Source organism: Tursiops truncatus, chromosome 10 (assembly GCF_011762595.2).
Source record: "Tursiops truncatus isolate mTurTru1 chromosome 10, mTurTru1.mat.Y, whole genome shotgun sequence".
Lineage (NCBI taxonomy): Eukaryota > Metazoa > Chordata > Mammalia > Artiodactyla > Delphinidae > Tursiops > Tursiops truncatus.
The window spans coordinates 6,272,399-6,292,544 of NC_047043.1; the positions used below are offsets into that span (position 1 = coordinate 6,272,399).

At 40.1% G+C, this 20,146-nt stretch overlaps 1 long non-coding RNA gene across 6 annotated transcripts in view; it reads left to right on the forward strand.

Annotated features, from left to right (window-relative positions):
* The window catches only part of LOC141279684 (uncharacterized), a 274,965-nt gene extending 257,881 nt beyond the window's left edge, over positions 1 to 17,084 (forward strand). For 3 of the 6 annotated variants that reach the window (XR_012334322.1, XR_012334319.1, XR_012334323.1), the window contains exons 4-7: positions 1,453 to 1,567; positions 3,478 to 3,578; positions 6,576 to 7,188; positions 7,756 to 8,055. This is a non-coding gene — a long non-coding RNA (uncharacterized lncRNA). Of the gene's footprint in view, positions 1 to 1,452; positions 1,568 to 3,441; positions 3,579 to 6,575; positions 7,189 to 7,755; positions 8,056 to 12,898; positions 13,072 to 17,000 lie in introns of those variants that run through there. The other 3 variants (XR_012334324.1, XR_012334321.1, XR_012334320.1) reach the window with 3 other exon arrangements.
* Positions 17,085 to 20,146: the final 3,062 nt, after the last annotated feature.

A 20,146-nucleotide genomic window follows, 5' to 3' on the forward strand; every position in this document is an offset into this window, starting at 1 on the left:
TGGAGGAGAATATTTCAGGAACGAACAGTTCAGGAATACAAAATACACAAAACTGTATACACACAATTTCAGAACAGATTGCTGGTGTGCCGAATGCCCATCCAAGCCATGAGCTTATAAGAGGAAAATGTAAACTTTGCCACATGCTAATGATATGCTAATGAGTATTCGTGTTAGATGACAAGATCATGGTCTTTGTTCCTTTTCTGCTAATGTAATGAATAAGCTTGAATAAGCACTTTTAAGAGAAAGTTGTAAACGTTTACATTTTCCCCCATTTTTATTAGTTTCTGTTTATGTCACTTCTCTTGCTCAACAAATGTCTTTTTTTCTTTCTGTGCTATATTGCTTATAGGATTTGGGCTGCACTTCATTTTATTTGAGATTTTTAAGACTCTCATCTTCTCACAAGGGAAGCATTTGTCTTGATCACCAAAAAGAAATTCTTTATACCTGTCTCTAAGCAGTCCCTTTATCAGAAAGCTTATACTGAACACCAATATCTAACTGCATATTATACTCATACACACAAATGTGTTATGTTTTAAGAAAATGAATGGATTTTCAGTTGAATACACTTATTTAAAAAGTTACTGTTTGGGCTTCCCTGGTGGCGCAGTGGTGGAGAGTCCGCCTGCCGATGCAGGGGACGCGGGTTCGTGCCCCGGTCCGGGAATCCCACATGCCGTGGAGCGGCTGGGCCCGTGAGCCATGGCCGCTGAGCCTGCGCGTCCGGAGCCCGTGCTCCGCAACGGGAGAGGCCACAACAGTTAGAGGCCCGCGTACCGCAAAAACAAAACAAAACAAAAAGTTACTGTTTATGGCTCTGCTTTCCAAAATTTAAAAATACCTCACCAAACCACACTGCTGTTGTAGGAAATGAAGTGGGGTGCTGCGTTCTCTCCCTATTTCCCAGAATGTAGCTAAATTTTGGAAAACCTATTGCCCATTAATATGACTTCCCTAAGGACTTTTTATCTGTTCCATCTAAGAGTAAGTGATAGTAGAGCAATTTTGTAACCTCATTTTCTCTTTCTATCAGACACATAACAATGTCGGCCAAGCACCCAGGAGGTATACTAGTCCGAGATAGAATCTATGGTCTGTACCTACTTATAGAAAAAACAAGTCTAAATCTTTCTAAACTTCAGCACATGGGAGCATTTGAGTGTGACCCATAATATTACTACCTGGTTAAAATTCATTTCCAGCTAAATCATAAAGTCCTACTGTTAGTCACATGCATCTCACCATGGGGTTTTTAAAGTTGGTTCATGTCCTTGGTAAGTGTTCAAAATGTTCTCTCAAGTCAGATATTCTGTGACATGAACTGTTCTGTCAGTGGTGCTGACCTAGCCTTTGTCAGTTTCTATCATGATGTCATGCTTAAAATATGTTTAGTCTGTTTTAAAAATAAATACATCATTTTCTGTTTTTTCTTTTTTTTTACAGGCTATCTTTCCAGTCTTGGCAACTGATGCAGCCTTTTTTCTTCTCTGTTTTTCTCTCTGTGTCATCTATAGATTATAGAAGAAATGTCCTACCATTGGCTGTTTCAATCAACCCAGTACGTTCTCCCCATACATTCCACGTCATTTAAAATGGAAATTCAGGGTATAAAATTTCTATTAAATATTTAACTTATTAGGGAATTTGGAGTTATATATTCACATTAAAAATATTCACAAGTTTTTCAAGTACAAATGAAATAAACTCATATATACACTATCTATGTCCAATATCTCAATTATTTGATTTTTATTTAAGAGTTTAAGTCTATTCACATATCATCCATTCACTTAAAGGGAGTCATTACATTAATGGCTACATCTTCAATTCTCAATTTTGTGTGGACACCGAGAGACCACAGCCTCGGAGAAAGCATGTTTCTGATATGTATCTTCAAGAATATTCCATTTAAATGCATATTAATAATCATTTCATTAAATTGCAATGTTCAGTCACGGAGAGATTTTATTGAACTTTCTCATTCTCTCCCCAGTTATCATATCCTTAATCTAAATCATACCCTCATTTAAATCGTATGTCAATGCCTTTCAGGTCACTTTTCTCACCTATGATTTGAAAGGGTTGTATGTGTCCTTTTCATATTTTGGTATTATTGAGAGGATTTCTTTGACAACGTGCCTTTATAGTCATGGTTATAGCTGTAAAAGCTAAGAGTTTTGGGGGCTCTAAACATATTCTAATTCTAACCTACAGATGAGAGGACGGAAATTCTAAGGAGTTTAATATCAATCAGTCATCAAAATGAGTACACAGTTTTATCAGTAGTTTAAGTGAAAGAAGAAAAACATGACCTGAATTTCATGATCCTGCAACTTCTGACTTATTGCAATAAAATAAGTCTGGAACCACGACAAAATATCTAAATTATTTAATACAATCAAATGTGCTCTTTCAATCTTTAATCTTCAAGAGATCCTTTAAAAGCTTTGGTATTGGGCTTCCCTGGTGGCAAAGTGGTTGAGAGTCCGCCTGCCGATACAGGGGACACGGGCTCGTGCCCCGGCCCGGGAAGATCCCACATGCCGTGGAGCGGCTGGGCCCATGAGCCATGGCCGCTGAGCCTGCGCGTCCGGAGCCTGTGCTCCGCAATGGGAGGGGCCACAACAGTCAGAGGCCCGCGTACCGCCAAAAAAATAAAAAGCTTTGGTTTTACTTTTTTGTCACTTCTCAAGCACAAGCTTTTGATTACTTATGTGAAGTTTGAGACAATCCAAGGTAAATTCCCCAAGATGTCTCCAAAATCACCTTCACAGGTAATTGTCCTTGAATTAGGCAACGGCCATCCCCTCATCCCCCAGAAAAGGCAGCCAGAGCTCATGCCGCACTTTTGCTCTGGATCTCATCTCTTTAAATCCTTTCAGGTCCTCATCTACATTTTCATCTTAACCGTCCATGAAACCCCTCTCTCTTTAAACATGTTCCGTTTCCATTACCCTGAAAACCATACCAAACCCATTACTTAATATTGCTACTGCGCATTACCATTGCGGGTGCCATTATTTTCCTTCCTTCTTTTCTTGCCAAATTTAAAAATGTCCATAACTCATTGGTTTATTGATTCATTCATCCTTAGATATACTTTACTAAAGATGTTTATTGGACATGGATATTGTGCTAAGGTGGTGGAGAAAAACCTGTGTATGTCACTTGCTGCGCCTGCCGCCAAGACACACTTAGTACTTAGCCTGTAGTAAATGCTAAACAAACACGTGTTCTTCTATCCATCCCCCTCCTTTTCTGTCCACATTCGCCAGTTGTCTTCCTGTTTATTTAAATTTATTTTTTTGGAGACAAAGTCATTCTTTCTTTAAATAAATGCCATGTATACAAAAGATGGGTGGTTAAAATTTTTTTCAGGCATAATCGTACCATCTTAATTCAACTGTTTATTTTTTTTATCGTTCTCTCCAGGAGTTACTTACCTGTATGCATCATCCCTTGTCACAGGTTTATATTGAAGTCTTTGTGGCCGTATATTCACACATGCTGGCTTTTGCTCTATCATTTCCAAAAACTCAAAGAGGATAGTGTAAAACATAGAATGAAAGGTAAGTGAAATTCTTTCACTCTGAGATATCATCCCAGTATCTTAGTGACCACAATTTTATGTATTTCCCTATGCACGTATACATATAATTTCATATGGATTGAATATTGTTTAAAGCGATCAAAGGTTTAAAAATCATACCTATAATATTTGAAGACATTGTAAAAATAAACATTTCAAGGAATCAAACCTGTATTAAGTTCTCCCATTGGGTTGCCACTTTAGTTCTACGTGGCTGCTTCTAGGTCTTTTTCAACAAAATACATATATGAGTCAATATCCAAATATGTAACTTTAGCAACATAACTAGGATTCTGTAGCTCACTTAATATAACTTAATGTCTTGAACATAATACCGTATCAGTGCTTCTCTATTTACCTCATTCACTGTTTTTTAATTAAAAAAATTTTTTAACTAAACAATACATATGTATATATATTTTCAAGAGCATCTGCTTGAAAATAAAAACAGCAGTTGACAACCCCACCCACTCTGAACTACTCTAAGAAACTGTTTTTGGACATTTCTTCTGCATTAAATTTTGTTTTTCAAAATAATATTTGTGTATTACCATTTTTAGGCTTTCTTATTTTAGACATTATTTAGACAGTGATTTCTTACAGCAGAAAGATGCAATTTATCTTTTCTATGGAGCTCCATAACCCCCTTCATCTTCTTCCACTTGCGTATCTGCTATATTTCAATCACAATTTTTGTGTTAATTCACTAGTCACTGTGTATATGACTGTAGGCATATTGTTTACAGCTAAGTAATGCAGAGTACGACCATGACATTCCCTTTCCTGTACTGCTCAGGCAGTTAATAATTGCCTTATTTTGTATTATTTTTTTAATTTCCCTTTACACTTATTATTAATTTATCTTCAGATTCTCTGATAAGACTGTCACATCCCTATAAATACGGTGATGTTTTCCTTGGAGATATCTGCCTCTATTTTCCCTGGTGACCTAAGCTTTTAATAATATGTTTTCATTGGGTTCTTTTTCATTCATTGAGTTGAGTGTTTCATGGACCCTTCAATCTGGTATTGATGTTTTGGGTTATTTTTTGTGCTGAGAAATTTGTTTGTATTATTTCTTTGAAGGATTTTTTTCTTTCTGATTTTGTTGTTCTCTCTTTCTATAACTCAGATTGATTCTTTCTTATACAATTTTTCATTTTTGAATGTTTGTTCTACCTTCTCAGGAAGTTCTTCGATTTTATCTTCTAGTCCTTAAATTGAATTTTTAACTTCTCTTATACAATTTATTAATAATTGTATAATTATTAATTTCCAAGGGCTATTGTTTTATGAACAACTCTTTTGCTTAATAATATCCTTCTTTGTTTCATAAATCTGCTCTTACTTTCTCATTTTTTTTTAGGCTATCAATTTCAGGATTTTTGTTTGTTTTTTAGTTTTCCCTTTCTCTCTTAATAGTCTTATTTTTTCTGAGTTTCCTTTCTCTATCTCCTTTAATCTTTGTCTTTCTTGTTGGAGGTTTTAAAAAATGTTTTATATCTCTGGCTCTCTGTTTATATTGAAAACGAGGCAGTGATGCACTAACAAGGAGGTCTGGATATGTGAGCAGGCAGATGTATTGGGGCAACCTTTGGGTTGGGGCCTTCCAAGAGCCAGTCTCCATAGGAATTTTTTCTTGGATTGGGGGATTTTCCCAGAAGGAAACCCTCCAATCTGTTGACTGTGAGGCCGGGGAAAAGACGGTGTAGAAGAGAGGTTGATGTTAGTTTGGCTGCAGGGCTCTGAGAGCCAGACAAGGGAAGAGGAATGTGGGCTCAGAGTCTAATACTCACTTTCACTGTCCCCCTTCTTGGTGTTTCAATCTTATGGTCAACTGTGTCTTATGTCTGTGAACCCAGAGCATCTCTTGTTTAAAATATTTGTACAGTAAACCTCCCATGTCCTGTAGGGTGGCAGAGATGTAGTGACCTGTCTGAATCAGATGGGAGAGGTTACCTGGGGTGTAGTTACTACTTATACAGACCAAGCTCATTGTTCTTATCCCCATCCTGTGTCCTTGCCTTCATATGTACCAGCTGCCTCCAATTTTGAGATATTCGGAGATTGTTTGGTGAAAATTACCTTGTTTCCTGTTGGCCCTTAAGTTGAGTGGAGTTTTTTTTTTTTTTTTTTTTTTTTGGTACGCGGGCCTCTCACTGCTGTGGCCTCTCCCGTTGCAGAGCACAGGCTCGGGACGCGCAGGCTCAGCGGCCATGGCTCACGGGCCCAGCTGCTCTGCGGCATGTGGGATCTTCCCGGACCGGGGCACGAACGCGCGTCCCCTGCATCGGCAGGCGGACTCTCAACCACTGCGCCACCAGGGAAGCCCTGAGTGGAGTTTTGATAATGACCTGTAGAGAAAATTTTGTAGTTTCATTGAGATCCAAGACTTCCACATTCCTTAGCCTCACTGCTGCGATTGGTTTTAGTCTTCTTGTTTTTTTAGCAGAAGGTATGACACAAACACCAAAGGAAAAATAGAATATAAATAAACCTACCAGAAATAATACATCTTGTTCAGTAGTGTTTTAATAAGTCAAGAGCATAAGAAAATAAGTAATTATATAAATAAAGTTTATTATTTTAAAATTGCATTGAAATGGCTGACGAAAGAAATTCCATACGACAATACCCCCAAACCTTAGCAGAGGCAGGAGGACTGCAAATTACTCCCATAGGGTAGGGATGGCCAGGCCTATCAGTGTTGTGAACACTGAATTGGTTGTAGATTTAATGAAGGGAATCTACTGTTTGATTTTTTTAAATGTCAACATAAGGAGAACAAATATGGGGCACGTTTCACATGCCATCTATACCTGCCTGAAATATTGGAGCATTATTGCCCTGAGTGTGTTTGCATTCTTTAGTTGTTTCTCTTTGAGGTGTTTCTCAAGAACAGAATGCTTCTTAGGTGCTAAACAAATATTTCATAACCCAGTAAAGACACTATTCAGCATGCTTCCTTGCTCCTTAGCAGGTGTCGCCTGGATATCTCTGTCCAATATTTGGAGGAAGACTTCTGGGAAATGGCTGGCAGTTCACGATGTCTATTGAAGCAAATAAACTCTGTAAAATGAGAGATTTGCAAGAATCCTTAAAATTTCTGCAGTGTGAGTTTATTCCCAGGATCAACTCATACTCACCTCTCACGCTAACCAACTTGCCACAGCCTGGGTGATGGTTTTCTCGGGATGACATGGCGGTGGGGCCTTCTTCAGTGACTCTAGAAACATCGTGTAGGAAACATTTGGCAGCCTCAAGAGGCGGTCTTACTGACCGTGGCCATTTCACAATTTTTAAATCAAAATCATTCTTCATATATATTATGCCCGGGGTGTTATTTTTCTTAACAACATCAGGAAACTGAAGGATTAGCTTTAGGATAGATCCTGAACGGTCTTGCTTTTGCTATGATTTAAATCTGAAAAGAAGTCATAGACTAAACTAAACCCTGCTTTAAATAATTTCCTCAAAAATACAGAAAAGCATTTTTTACTTCTGCATTTCTCTGCACACGACCCTCTATCTGACGGTCACAGGGACTGAACAGATATCAACAAGAAATGGAGGTGATCAAGAAAGGAGAGGTACGTATACTAATTTCTGCAATTATCAATTTGTCCAATACTGTAGATCGATAAGGGAGCGATGGGTTTAAGTTTTGGCAGTCTTTTGCCTCCTGTCCCCTGGCAAATTCTGTAATATTGACAAGATCGGGCATGTTCAGGGTGCTTTGGCCGTAGACCAAATTCTGTAATTTTGGAGTTGGATCAGCAGTAACAGGTTGTCAGATTAGCATCTGATGCTGATGAGAACATCCTGGTGAAATAGGCAGTAGGAGACCACATACGTCTGAGAGAGGGGCTCGGAACACTCTTTCCTGAGGAATTCAACCTCCTATCGGTAGAGGTAAAGTGGATACAAGAAAAATGCCATGGGTGTGGAGAGAATGAGGGAAGGTCATATATTTCAAAAAAGAATATTGTTTACAAGGAGTGTTAATAGGTTTCAGGGGAAATGTTCATTTTTTTTTCTCCTAGATGAAATACCTACTGTAAGTTTTTAATGGTTAATCATTCATTCCTGAATTTTTATATTAAGCATTTTATATTACTTTATTGACCTAACTTTTATGCTCTTCTTCATTTTGACAGTAAAGAATGACCAGGCAATACTCTTTGAAAATTGGAGACCATTTGCACCTGCTCTCTGTTGAGGAAAGTGAATAATAGGGCACCCTCAAGGAATTTCGAAGGCATCACTCAACAGAAACTTTTGTGTCCGAAGAAAACTAGATCATTTCATCATGGTAGGCATAGTGATATGTTTGCTTTAATAAAATGCCATATTTCTGCCTTTAATCTCTTGTCAACCAGCTATTAAAAAGCCCCAAAGTGCATGCGTGCAGCACATGTAAACACTTGTGGTTTTGAGGTTACCACAGAACATACTAATAAAGCATGTAATTTGTGTTTTGTGCACAGACTGTAATAATTTATTGAGTGGTAGAAAGAAGCTAGAGAAGGATTTTCTCTAACTGTAGCCAGCAAGTCGATTTAATTTTAGGGCTCTACGCAGAGGTGCATGCAGACACATGTTCATGCAATGAAATCATGTGTAAAAAGCATCAGAAAGCCTCCAGAACAAAAGTGGGGCAAAATGGAAATTAGTTTCACACACACTGAATGCATTCTATCAAGTGTTCTCATGCTTGTTCCTTCAAGCTAATCAGCTGGGAGGGTGGGTATTCTTTCCCAAAGAGATGTGTGTGCCTGTGTATTACACACTGATAGTACAACAGAATGTAGATTAATTCAAGTAAATTAAGATAAATCATCGTGGCAATCACTTTTTCAACTTCATGAACGTGATCTCCATAGCCCCTGTGGATTAGTTTTGCTCCTTTATTTTTCTAGGGAATAACAAAATGTGGAAAGGTCAAATCACTTTTACAGGGTCATGGAAGAGCTAATGGTCTGAATACAGCTTCTACCATGTTTATCGGAGCAGCTGATTTCTCTGTTTATGCAAGATCCTTATAAGTGAGGATTGCATCTTACTCGTTTTCATGAAACTTCTTCCCTCGTGAAATACATTGCACACAACACAAGAAATGCAGATCATTTGAATGGAAACGCCTTGAAAGGGAAGAAATGAGAACCTTTACTGTACACATGCCAATGTCTGGAAAATTTTGTGAAATTCTGTAGTTTGGGACTAAAACCAGACTTTATGCAAACAAAAACATGTTCAGTTTAGAGAAAATGTCTGTGCACAGAGGAAATGGGTCTTAGGAACCCTGTGTTTATTCCAAAAAGATACCTCACCTGGAAAGCAAATCACCATTCTCTATGCTTTTCTTTCCTCTTAAAATGTATATACTGGGCTTCCCTGGTGGCGCATTGGTTGGGAGTCCACCTGCCAATGCAGGAGACACGGGTTCGAGCCCTGGTCTGGGAGGATCCCACATGCCGCGGAGCAGCTAGGCCCGTGTGCCACAATTACTGAGCCTGCACCCTAGAGCCCACGAGCCACAACTCCTGAATCCCACGCACCTAGAGCCCGTACTTCGCAACAAGAGAAGCCACAGCAATGAGAAGCCCGTGCACCGCAACGAAGAGTAGCCCCCGCTTGCCACAACTAGAGAAAGTCCACGTGCAGCAACGAAGACCTAACGCAGCCAAAAATAAAAATAAATAAAATAAAAATAAATTAATTTTAAAAATAAAAATATATACATATATTAGTTTTCAGTGCAGACAGATCTTTTGTGGTTCAAGAGCTTTGGAATTTGAGGCCAAATTAAAACGAATCCTTTGTACCACCTTTAAGCCAGCCATAATCCACTTCTTCCTTTGGTACATATACTCATCTAATAAACCAGCTCCCGTGGACAACTAAGGATTGAAGAGCTTCCTTGGCCATGGGAAAGCATAGAGGCATTTTGCAAATCTGTAAGGAGACAATAGCAGTGTGTGCCTGAGAGCCATTCTGTTTAAAGCAGAATTGAAATTGCACTGATCAAACCTGGGAAGCAGTTTTCTACAAGGGACTCAGCCAGTTTTCTACTCTCATGAGAAGGAAACCATGATCCTAGTGGCCATTCTAATCCTTTCTGTGGTCTGAACTTCTTTACTCTTTGATCATTTGCTCACATAATAAAGACATACAGAGAAAGGAGAGGGGAAGGAAAAAGAAAAAAGAAAGGAGATAAGTAGAAAACCCCATCTTTCAAATGTTTATCTTATGCGTGTTGGCTGGTAGTGTTTTGTTTTGTAGCAACAGTAGCTCTGAAGTCAACGTTCATCAAACGCCAGGATTGATAAAAGTTATGATTTGGAAGATTTTTGATTGGCATAAAACGTAACAGATAAAAAATTAGAGATTAGTTATTTAATCTCTAGCTGAATTAAAACAAGCTTAATTGGGGCTTTTTTGCTTCACATCCTTTTTGGTGTTTATCTGTGGGTTTCTAAACCCTGTGTGGATGTCAAGGCATCTTTCATGAAGCGCCTTTTAACTGAGCCAGTTTCTTTTAACACACCCTCTGAGGGGAGGAGGGACTAACAGAGTCAAAACAAAGGTAGCCCCCAGCTCATGTTTAAATCTGTAGCTCTGTAAGTTTGCAAAGGTTCGTGCACCTCAAACGTACCTAATTTTATTTTAATATAATGATCGAAACAGCTATCGAAAGGTTTTAGATAAAAATGGACAGATATAAGAATAATAACAAAAACTGAATCAATGTAGTACACCAGGTATAGACTGTACTCTAAAATAGTTCAAAAATCAAATCGGTGTCAGCTACTATCTTTTTTTAGGGCTTTCATCTTTATTTATTTATTTATTTTTAAACAAAGTATTATACACAAAGGCTATAATTCCTATTTAAAGTGGTTAATTCAAAAGAACTTCATGATTGCAATTAGAACCATAATTGATACCAAAACACACAGCACTGACATCACAGGATATAATCCAAGTTGAACTCACTAAATCTACTGGTATCTACCTATGTGTAAGACCTGTTAAAAACCAGACAATTTTCCTCAATATGAAGAATGAAGGAAAGACAATACTTTTTCTTTTTTTGTTCCCACAGAGCATATATGCATATCTTTATATTGAGATCTATAACAAACTGAAGAGTGAAAATCTAGAGCTAAGAAAGTGTCACAAATTCAGGTTCCAAAGGAGTTGGATAATGCCAGTGGCTGGTCAATATCTTGAGCAATCATTGAACCTTTATAAGAACTTGTGGATTCTGTACTGCAGGTCACAGTCCTCCATGACTGAAGATTCAGTAGCTACAAAAAACATTTAGATGTAAATTCAGACACATCTGGACTAGATTTTGCTGAGTGAGACCTCTGGAATAAAATTACTAGCTGTTTCTTTCAAAATATAATTTACATTTGCTCAACTTTATTTGCTGTTTACATTTCATATTTGAACTAATCATTAGCTCTGAATGAGCATTAAAGAAATTATTCTAGGGTCTGTTAATTTTGGAGCCCGACTGGCTCAACATACCCATACATTCAAGTGCAAGCTGTCTTAAATTCTGGTATTTAAAAAACTTCATGCATTCATTTGTTAGTTCGTTCCTCCACGTGCCTTTGGTAGGGTCTAAATAAATATTTGCTGGATGGAAGGATGAATGAATGAATGGGAGTGAATTTCCACACATCTGGGGTGTATCTCCCACTTACGAAATAATCATTAACTCTGAATGAACATTAAAGAAGAATCATTCTAGACTGGTGATCACGTAGTAAATGAAACATTAAATTTCTGGCATGCATGGAGAGTTCTTTCTAATGATGAAATTTCATAAATAATATATATGCCTTTCACACTGTACTCCAAGACAATTGGGGAAATTTGTTCTTCTCCTTTACCAGGAACAAGCTGTGATGCCTTTGAGATCAGTACCGGCACAGGGGCTGTTATCAAGGTTTGCTGCTACTCTGCCACATTTTCTTACTCGCCCATCATGATTTTGTTGGGCGTATCTCAGCTATAACCTCAAACAAAGATTTCTACTTAGCATTGACAAGGTGAAACCCAAGTAGCATATATTCATCGATGGTTTTTCCCGGAGCATTCTTCTGGCAAGAAATGTCAACAATTTAGCACATGACAGTGACCGTCTGTGTACAGATGTCTATAAGCGGCATTTGTAGTTCCTCTCTCTCAGATTAGATTAAGGATGACCGTGAAGAAAGGGGAGAAAACAACCTTTCTCTGTAGCATCTAGCACTACTTCCTCTATATTTTCTGATAGAGTAGTAGCAGGTACTATGGCTGTTTCTTGAAATCACACTTTATTTTTCAAACAAGGACATTTGGTGCCCGAAACGCCTCTAGGAGTTTATTTCACTGACTTGCATCTTCAAGAGGAAGGAATTCAGATGAAGTGGGACCCAAGGTTCAGGCATGCGAGGCAGACTCAGGAGTATCCTTGATTGCAGGAGGTATTGAAGGCTCTTCCTAACAGTGTTCACCTTCAAGGTGGGAGAAATCAAAGCACCGAAGCTGGAGCCAGAGAAAATGCTTCATGGTCAGAAAGGGTGATTCTGAGATCAGAGGAGGATTCGTCACCCATATCACCCCCTGGTCCGGCCCTGGGAGACCATGCCTGAATGTGAGGGAGGGAGCTATGAGAGAGGAAAAAAAAAACCAGAAACAAATGTTTCTGTTTTGCAGGAACACAGCTGCATGGCTGTAAGGGTCCTATAGCGGGTGATCACATGGTCACAGGATGTCCCAGGTAGAGAAAGCTCAGCTAATAGGTGGCTGCTCAAAGGCCCTTGAGAACCCATCCCTGACTTGTGGCTGTGGACAGTTTCAGGTTATACAAAGGTAGTGCCGGGAAACAACCATCAGCAGCATCAATCACAAGAAGAAAACCAGGTTGGCAGCCCCAGGACGCTGGAGCGGAGTGTGACAACAGCCAGTTCTTAAGCACTGACTCTATGCCTGGAAATGTTCTAAGTGCTTCACCTGTAGGAACCCTTGTATTCCTGAAAACAACTCTGTGAGTTAGATCTTTTTAGTATTCCCATTTTACAGACAAGACGGTGGAGGCACAGAGAGGTTAAGTAACTTGACCAATGTCACACAGCAAAAAGTGGCAGAGCCACTGTTTTAATTTGGATTGAAGAGGAAAGTGAAGGATTTTTCTAGAATCTGAGAAACATTTGAGGTGGGTGGGAAGGAGGGATTTTACTTTCAAGTGGCATCGGGGGTACTGAAATAGCCAGGAAAAGCGGGAAAACTTTTTTTTTTTTTTAGTCCTAGGTTAATGTGGCCTGAAAACGTTCCTCTGGAAGCAATGGAGCAGCAAATACCTTTCTCATATGCACTGCCTGCGAGAGTGGCGCTTGAATTAGTTCCAACAGAACTGGAGAGGAGGAGAGGAGAGGCACACGTCTGAAATGCCCATCACGAGTCAGGCACTGGCCCAGGTTGGTTACCACGCATCCTATGCTCACAGCAATCCTTCCATGGATCACTTCCATTTCTATTCTGTAGTTTAGGAAACAGGCTCAGAGAAGCTAAGCAAATTTCCCAAAGTTCCACAGCCACAAAGTTGCAGAAAGGGGATTCAAAATGCAGGCCTGGGACTTCCCTGGCAGTCCAGTGGTTAAGACTCTGTGCTTCCACTGCAGGGGGCATAGGTTCGATCCCTGGTCGGGGAACTAAGATCCTGCATGCTGCATGGCATGGCCAAAAAACAAAACAAAACAAAATGCAGGTCTGACGAGTTCCAAAGGCCATGGTCTTTTCAGAATCTTATACTGCTCTGCCCCAGAGAAGAGATATAGCAGAAAAGAAAAAAAAAGGGAACTTAAAGCATCTTTCGTGTTAAAAAAAATTTGCCATCCATAGCAAACATTAAATTATTCAATTGCTCATTCACTTGAATTAAACATTCCTCAGAACACAATTGAGAGAGATCCTGTTCATCTATTAACAATTCCAAGGAAACAAGAGCAATGTTGCAAGGGACTCAGTCCTTAACTGGAGGTTCTAACTAAATGCATCTCTGCTGCTTTTGAGTAGTAGGAGGAGAAGTACTAAACGCCTGAACTTGCTCAAGTGCTTAGGAAACACTTAGAAAACAGGACTGTAACAACTTTGTACAAACGGGTAGAGTTAGTCAAAACCTCAGATGCACGAAGGATACTACCAGATTCACCCAAGCAGTGATTTCCCCAAATGTTTATATTAAGTAAATGGCCCGCTTCTGCTCTAAAATGTTTCTCCCATGCCTCTCCCTCAGCCCACATGCTACGTTAAACCTCAGGTATGATAGTGTGGTGAGCAGCCCCTGATTTTAATGAGTTATATATGGAAAGTTGCTTGGAAATCAAATCCATTGTCTCACAAAATAGTTGTTATAAAGATGGCTACATCTTATTTTATTTTTTTAAATTACCATTTCTTATTTATTTATTTTGGCTGCGTTGGGTCTTCATTGCTGCGCACAGGCTTTCTCTAGTTGCGGCGAGCGGGGGCTACTCTTCGTTGTGGTGCGCAGGCTTCTCATTGCGGTGGCTTCTCTTGTTGCGGAGCACGGGCTCTAGGCGCGCGGGCTTCAGTAGTTGTGGCATGCGGGCTCAGTAGTTGTGGCTCGTGGGCTCAGTAGTTGTGGCACGCGGGCTGTAGAGCGCAGGCTCAGTAGTTGTGGCGCACGGGCTTAGTTGCTCCGCGGCACGTGGGATCTTCCCAGACCAGGGATCGAACCTGTCTCCCCTGCATTGGCAGGCGGATTCCCAACCACTGCGCCACCAGGGAAGTCTGGAAGATGGCCAGATTTTTAAATTCGTCCACTTAACCTATCTGGCAGATTCAGAGAGCAGACCAGAGGAGTCTGGAGAGGGAGAGAATATAAGTCTGGTGTCATAAGAACAGGGTTTTGAACTGTTGAGTAAAGGGACAGCGCCTCTCACTAAATTCCATCAAGAAGCCTCGTTTGTAGGTAATCTTAATACCAGCCACCATATTCCAGCACTTTCTAGGTACCAGAGAGGGTTCTAAGTACTTTATGTATTTGTTCATCTTTACCGTCCTGTGAGGTTAATACTATAATTGATCCCATTTTACCAAAGGGAAACACGAGGCACAGAGCTGTTAACTCATTTGCCCAAGGTCACGTCACTAATAAATGGAACCAGAATTTGTCAAACAAGAAAAAAATATATCCATCCTCACGGTTCTGAGATTCACTTAAAACACATATAGGAAAGGACTCTGTAAACGCTTAAGGGTGATGCAGATTATTGTTTTATAAGTGCTAAGTCAAAATGCCGTGGGGAGTAAGATGAGGGAGGAAAAGTTTCTTCCTTTTTGACGAACACGGGAACAGCCCTCCACACAACACTGATGTGAGGCTGGTCTTTGGAAATCTCGCTTTGCCCTGTGAGTATTTCATCTTAATCCTCTGAGCTTCTCCAGCCCTCCCTCCTAAGCTTATGGAGCTCCCAGCTGAGGCCTCCTTCAACTTTTATGGGGGCCGGAGTGATGAAAAGGTGGAGGAAGCCTTCATGTTTTCCTGATGCTCTGACATCAGTGGGAGAAAAACACGCAAAGTGCTGGGTCAGTGGCAGATCCTCGGAGTTTTTGCTGCAGTGGTTCAGTCTCCACCTCACGCCCCCTTTCCCACCCCCCAGCGTTGACAAGTGGACACTAGGGGTGGGGAGGAGGTCCTTTGATTTGCTTGCAAGTTAGGAACTAGGGGTGATAGTTCCAGCTGTTGTTCACAACTTAAGTTAAAATATAAACCTCTTCTGACTATTTAGGATGTCAAATATGAAGGCCGATTTAGAGAACATTATGAATAAAATTGCTCTTATTCAAGTTTTAACCAATTCTCGCTCACACTAAAACTGAACGGACCAAAGACATAAGACCAGACTTTCAACTTCATAGGTTCATGATATGGAGGAAACCGAAGTTCAACAAACACGAAGTAGAAGATTTATATGTTTTGAACACTGTCGTTCGTATTTCATGTTGTCACCTCCTGGGATCAAGATGATTCTGTTGGTTGGTGCCAGTTGAAAATGTGTTAGCGTAACTACCACTACGTGTGGATGGTGCTTTAAGACTGAATTTAATATTTCTTTTCTTGGGTCACATCAGTTGTTGGAAGCAGAAAACTCAATGTTTCTCTCTAGGCGATACCAATGGGACTCGTGTGAAAATACACATTGACTGCAAATCACCTTCTCCCATCTTTCCCAAGAGAGAAACAGGTCACTGTAAAAGATGCCTCTGGTCTTTGTCCTGGACTCAGTGGTACGCCTCTGAATATGTCAATCCAGTTTCTTTCTTCCTTTACTTTCTTTCTTCCTTCCTTCCTTTCTTCCTTCCTTCCTTTCTTCCTGTCCTTCCTTCTTTCTCTCTCTCCCCCTCCCTCCTTCCCTCTTTCTTCCTTCCTTCCTCCCTCCTTCCCTCCATCCCTCCTTTCCTTCCTTTCTTGTTTTTGGTAAAGCAAAGAGGGAAGTTTATTATTTCTCATGGTCACCACGTCTGTCTCCGCTCTGAATATTCCTGCTGTCCGTGTTGCCTGCCAGCGAGTTCCTGGGTATGCCAAGGGCACACACATCTTCTTGCCTTTGGACAATTGTGGGCCTGGGACCTGCAATATTTCCCTTCTCTGCCTGATTTGTTCTCATTAGAACCCCCTGCTCTGTGGAACCATCACCTGCTGCAAGGAATATTCTAGCTCTCTTTCTGTCTGGATTGGTGCCTTCCTTGGTGCTACCCCATATCTGGTGCACCCCCTATCACACTTTATAATATTTTTGACATCTTTTGCCTACTTTCCCCATTAGTCTGTGACCTCCCTTAATCTTTTGACATCTCCTCCTATCCAGCACTAGATCTTGGATTTTCAATCCAGTTTCTTTTCTTTTTTAAAAATTTAATTCATTCATCCATTCATTGTTGGCTGTGTTGGGTCTTCGTTGCTGCGCGCGGGCTTTCTCTAGTTGCGTCGAGTGGGGGCTACTCTTCGTTGCGGTGCAACGTTGCGGTGAACTAAAATTTTATTTTGACTATTGCCCTAGAAATAATCAAAGAGCAAAAGACCAAAAACAATAAAAGTTGAAAGAAAACAGGAAAATTTCCTTCACCATGAAAGTGGTAAAAAATCACAATCTTCAAAAAGCCTTGAATACCAGTTGACATGTTTAAACCAACTTGGGTATAAAATGAGCCGTGGTAATTGGCACCAACAGGTGACTCGGGCACACCTGAAATTTGCGAGCGTTATGAGGACACCATAAGTCTACAGGCTTGTATAGTGCGTATTTGAAGAACGAAGGTCTTTTAAGGATTGATAGACGTTTGCAAACCAATATTTGTTTGGCTCTGTGTCATTTCTCAGAGATCTGTTACTAGAAGCCAAAGAGGAATGATGACCTGGGACAGAGCATCGAGTCAACTTGATTGACAGCAGGCAGAGGAGGGCATTTGGCATCCAGACGCTTTGAGTTCCACGCTCATAACACATTGCAACAGGCTTCAAGGAAAGGAACAAACAAATTTAAGCAACACACGTCGGTGATCATCCAGAAGCCTGTGAATTAAGTAGGGAGGTGCAATGGACTTACTGTCCGAGGCTCAGAAATTCTGAGACGCTGCGAATGGTAATGTAGTGACGTTCTCAGGATCCAGTGACAATGCCTACATCTTCGTAGTCAAGTTCAGTCTACAAAAGTCCTACATATTTGCCCATCACTGGGTACAAATCTGGTATGGCATTAAGACTTTGTAACAGGTTTCTGCAAACACTTTTTAAATGTTTTTTTCTTTCTCACTAGAACTTTAAGGCTACTCTTTTCCTACTGCACTTCTATGCAAATGAAAAGGTAGATTCTTATCTTTCACCAGGGAGCCTTTCGGGTATATAAATGTAGGTCGTAGCCATGTGTGTTTGATATATTGTGCAGACCATGGTAGCGTTCCGCATGGCCATTGGTGTTCAAGGTTTAAATGTTGCATGTCTCCTAGTGGGACTATTATATCTTAAGTACAATTCTTACAATTTAGTTTTTGTCTTTCCCCCTATATTTAATCTCAGATTATACCATAAAGGTAAACAGCTGCAGAAACAGAAGAAAGCCCAAAGTCCAATGGAGTTGGATAATCTGAAAAGGGCTGATAAGATCTTTTCAGTCTCAGCAGAGCAAGGCCAGAGGGCGGTGTGTGGTTTGCTTCATGCTCACCAGAATGTTCTCTCATTTCACACAGAGTCAGTCCTGTTACGTTGAGGACACAGTGTTCTAACGCTAGAGAAGCTGTCTTGTTTTTTAGTTATTACGTGTGACCAAATGTATTCTGCTTAATTACAAAAACATGATGATGCCAGCAATCTGATAAACTATCAGGGGATTGAAAATCAGGTTTGAGGCATGTCTGTGTCCTCTGATGCTTCCAATTTTACTGGCGGAACATAATATAGATAGTTTTATCTGGAAACGCCTCCAGCAAATTCAATGCTTTTCCTAGTTCTTTCCAGGAGCATTTTATACCCATGGATTATTTGTGGAATACTTTTCCTTGGTAAGTTAGTTAATGGAAGTAAAACTTCTAGAGAAACTACACTTATATCTCGCTTTGGTATTGATCCATTTAATATAGTCCCCTTATTCTTTGAGGGGGGACTTAATCCAGTGATTGGTGTTTTTTTCTGTGACAGCATGATAAAGTAAATCTCAGTTTGGGGGAGGACCCGAAGGTGTCTGGAGATGGGGGTTCTCAGCCATCCTCTGCCGGTGTTTAATTGTATGACTTAGAAGAGGCACCAAGTGTTCTGTCTCCACTTTCCCAGTCTGCAGGAAGGATCACTCTTGTGGCTAAATGCTTGGGAAAGAGGCTAACGTATTACATATGGATAAGGCAATCTACTCAGCTGTGTAATCAACTCTGTTGCCATACTGGTCACTTATATTCCCTGTTTCTCTACTTCATGCATTTATTCATTCTTTCAACAAATCCTTTTTTGTATTCCAATTATGTACCAAGCCTTGTGCTAGTTACTGGGGAAAAGGCATTCCGTTTATCATCAGGTTTACATTTTATCAGGGAAGATAGACAAATGAATGGAACAAGTAGTCAAATGTTCTGTGCCTTTGTAGGAACAGTACAGGGTACTTGGTGGGCCCATGCAATCCAGTTGAAAGAGTCTTGGGAAGTCCTCGGAAGGGACATTGAGACAGAAACCTGAAAAATAAGTGAGAGGTAGACAGACGAAAGGCAGTCTACTGAAATATATCCATAGCGAGGGCACAGGTGGTACAAAAATGTCAAGGTGAGTGATGGTGTCCAGAGGAACACAACTTAACAGCAGTTCGAAAAGCATGGATAATAGAGTGTAAAAGACGGAGTGGTAAGAGGAGGCTGGACAGAGTCTGATTGGCCATGACCATGAGAAGGCTTTGAAGGGTTGAAGTGGGGAAGGGGCTCGGTCAGATCTAAGGTTGAGAACGGTCCTCCAGCCACGATGGGAAGACTGGGTTGGAGAAGTCAGTGCCTCTAGGTGCTTAGTAGACATTTGTGGGTGTATGAAGACATAAACATCTTATTAATCCTCACAGAAGAGTCATTGGAAGTGGATTCTTCCCTTTTTTTAAATCTATATTTTCAGCATCTTTTTCAGAAAAGTATTTTATGAAAGTATTTTTATTTTTTCCATGACACCAATAAGAAAAGATGCTCAAACGAGAAGCACACTTCCATGGGTGTGTCTAGGTTTATAAATTAATTTGCTTGTCATCATCACCATCATTATCTATTTCTTATAGCATAGATTGTCCTGTAGATGAGAAATATGGGTGAGATAAACTTTGGTGACACACTATGCCAGTTAATTTAGTTATAGATCCTCCCCTTTTTCTCCCTCCCATTTAAATGTTTGGGTCAAGGCTTTGTAGCTGAGAACTGCATCTTAGAGGCCCCCCAATCTTGTACAGTTGGAGGAAATTCTCCTAGTCATCTTACCTTCTTTGCAAGTTGACTTATTTTCCAGTGCCTTCTATGTACTGCGTGTGCTCACCACTTTTGATATACAGTGTTCTGCTGATTGATTAGTTATCTGCTGCAGTCAGTAGTCCTTATTTAGCTTTCTTTAACTTGAGTTTTGGCCCTCACCATATCATACTATTTTAATTGTTTGGACAATGTTGGTCCCTGGTAGGGCAGTTCAATGTCTCATTCTCATCCATCCTCAATAAATGAGGAAATAAAAAACTAAAAGGCTGAAATAACGACTTGAGGAAAGTGGCCTTTCCACCCCTCTTATTCTTTTTTTTTTTATATCAGCCCTAGTTCTTTGTGTTCTCTGACATCCCTTTTTCCAAAAAAAAGTGAAGGAAGCATGGAACCAGTATGTGGCCACTTAAAAACAATAGAAGTAGAATAGATTTAAATGGAAATAGGACAGAGTCCTCACAAAAATTAACTTTCTTGGACCCTTTCCAGAACTCATCATAAATGAATTGGGTTATTACTGATAAAAGTCTTTATTTAGGA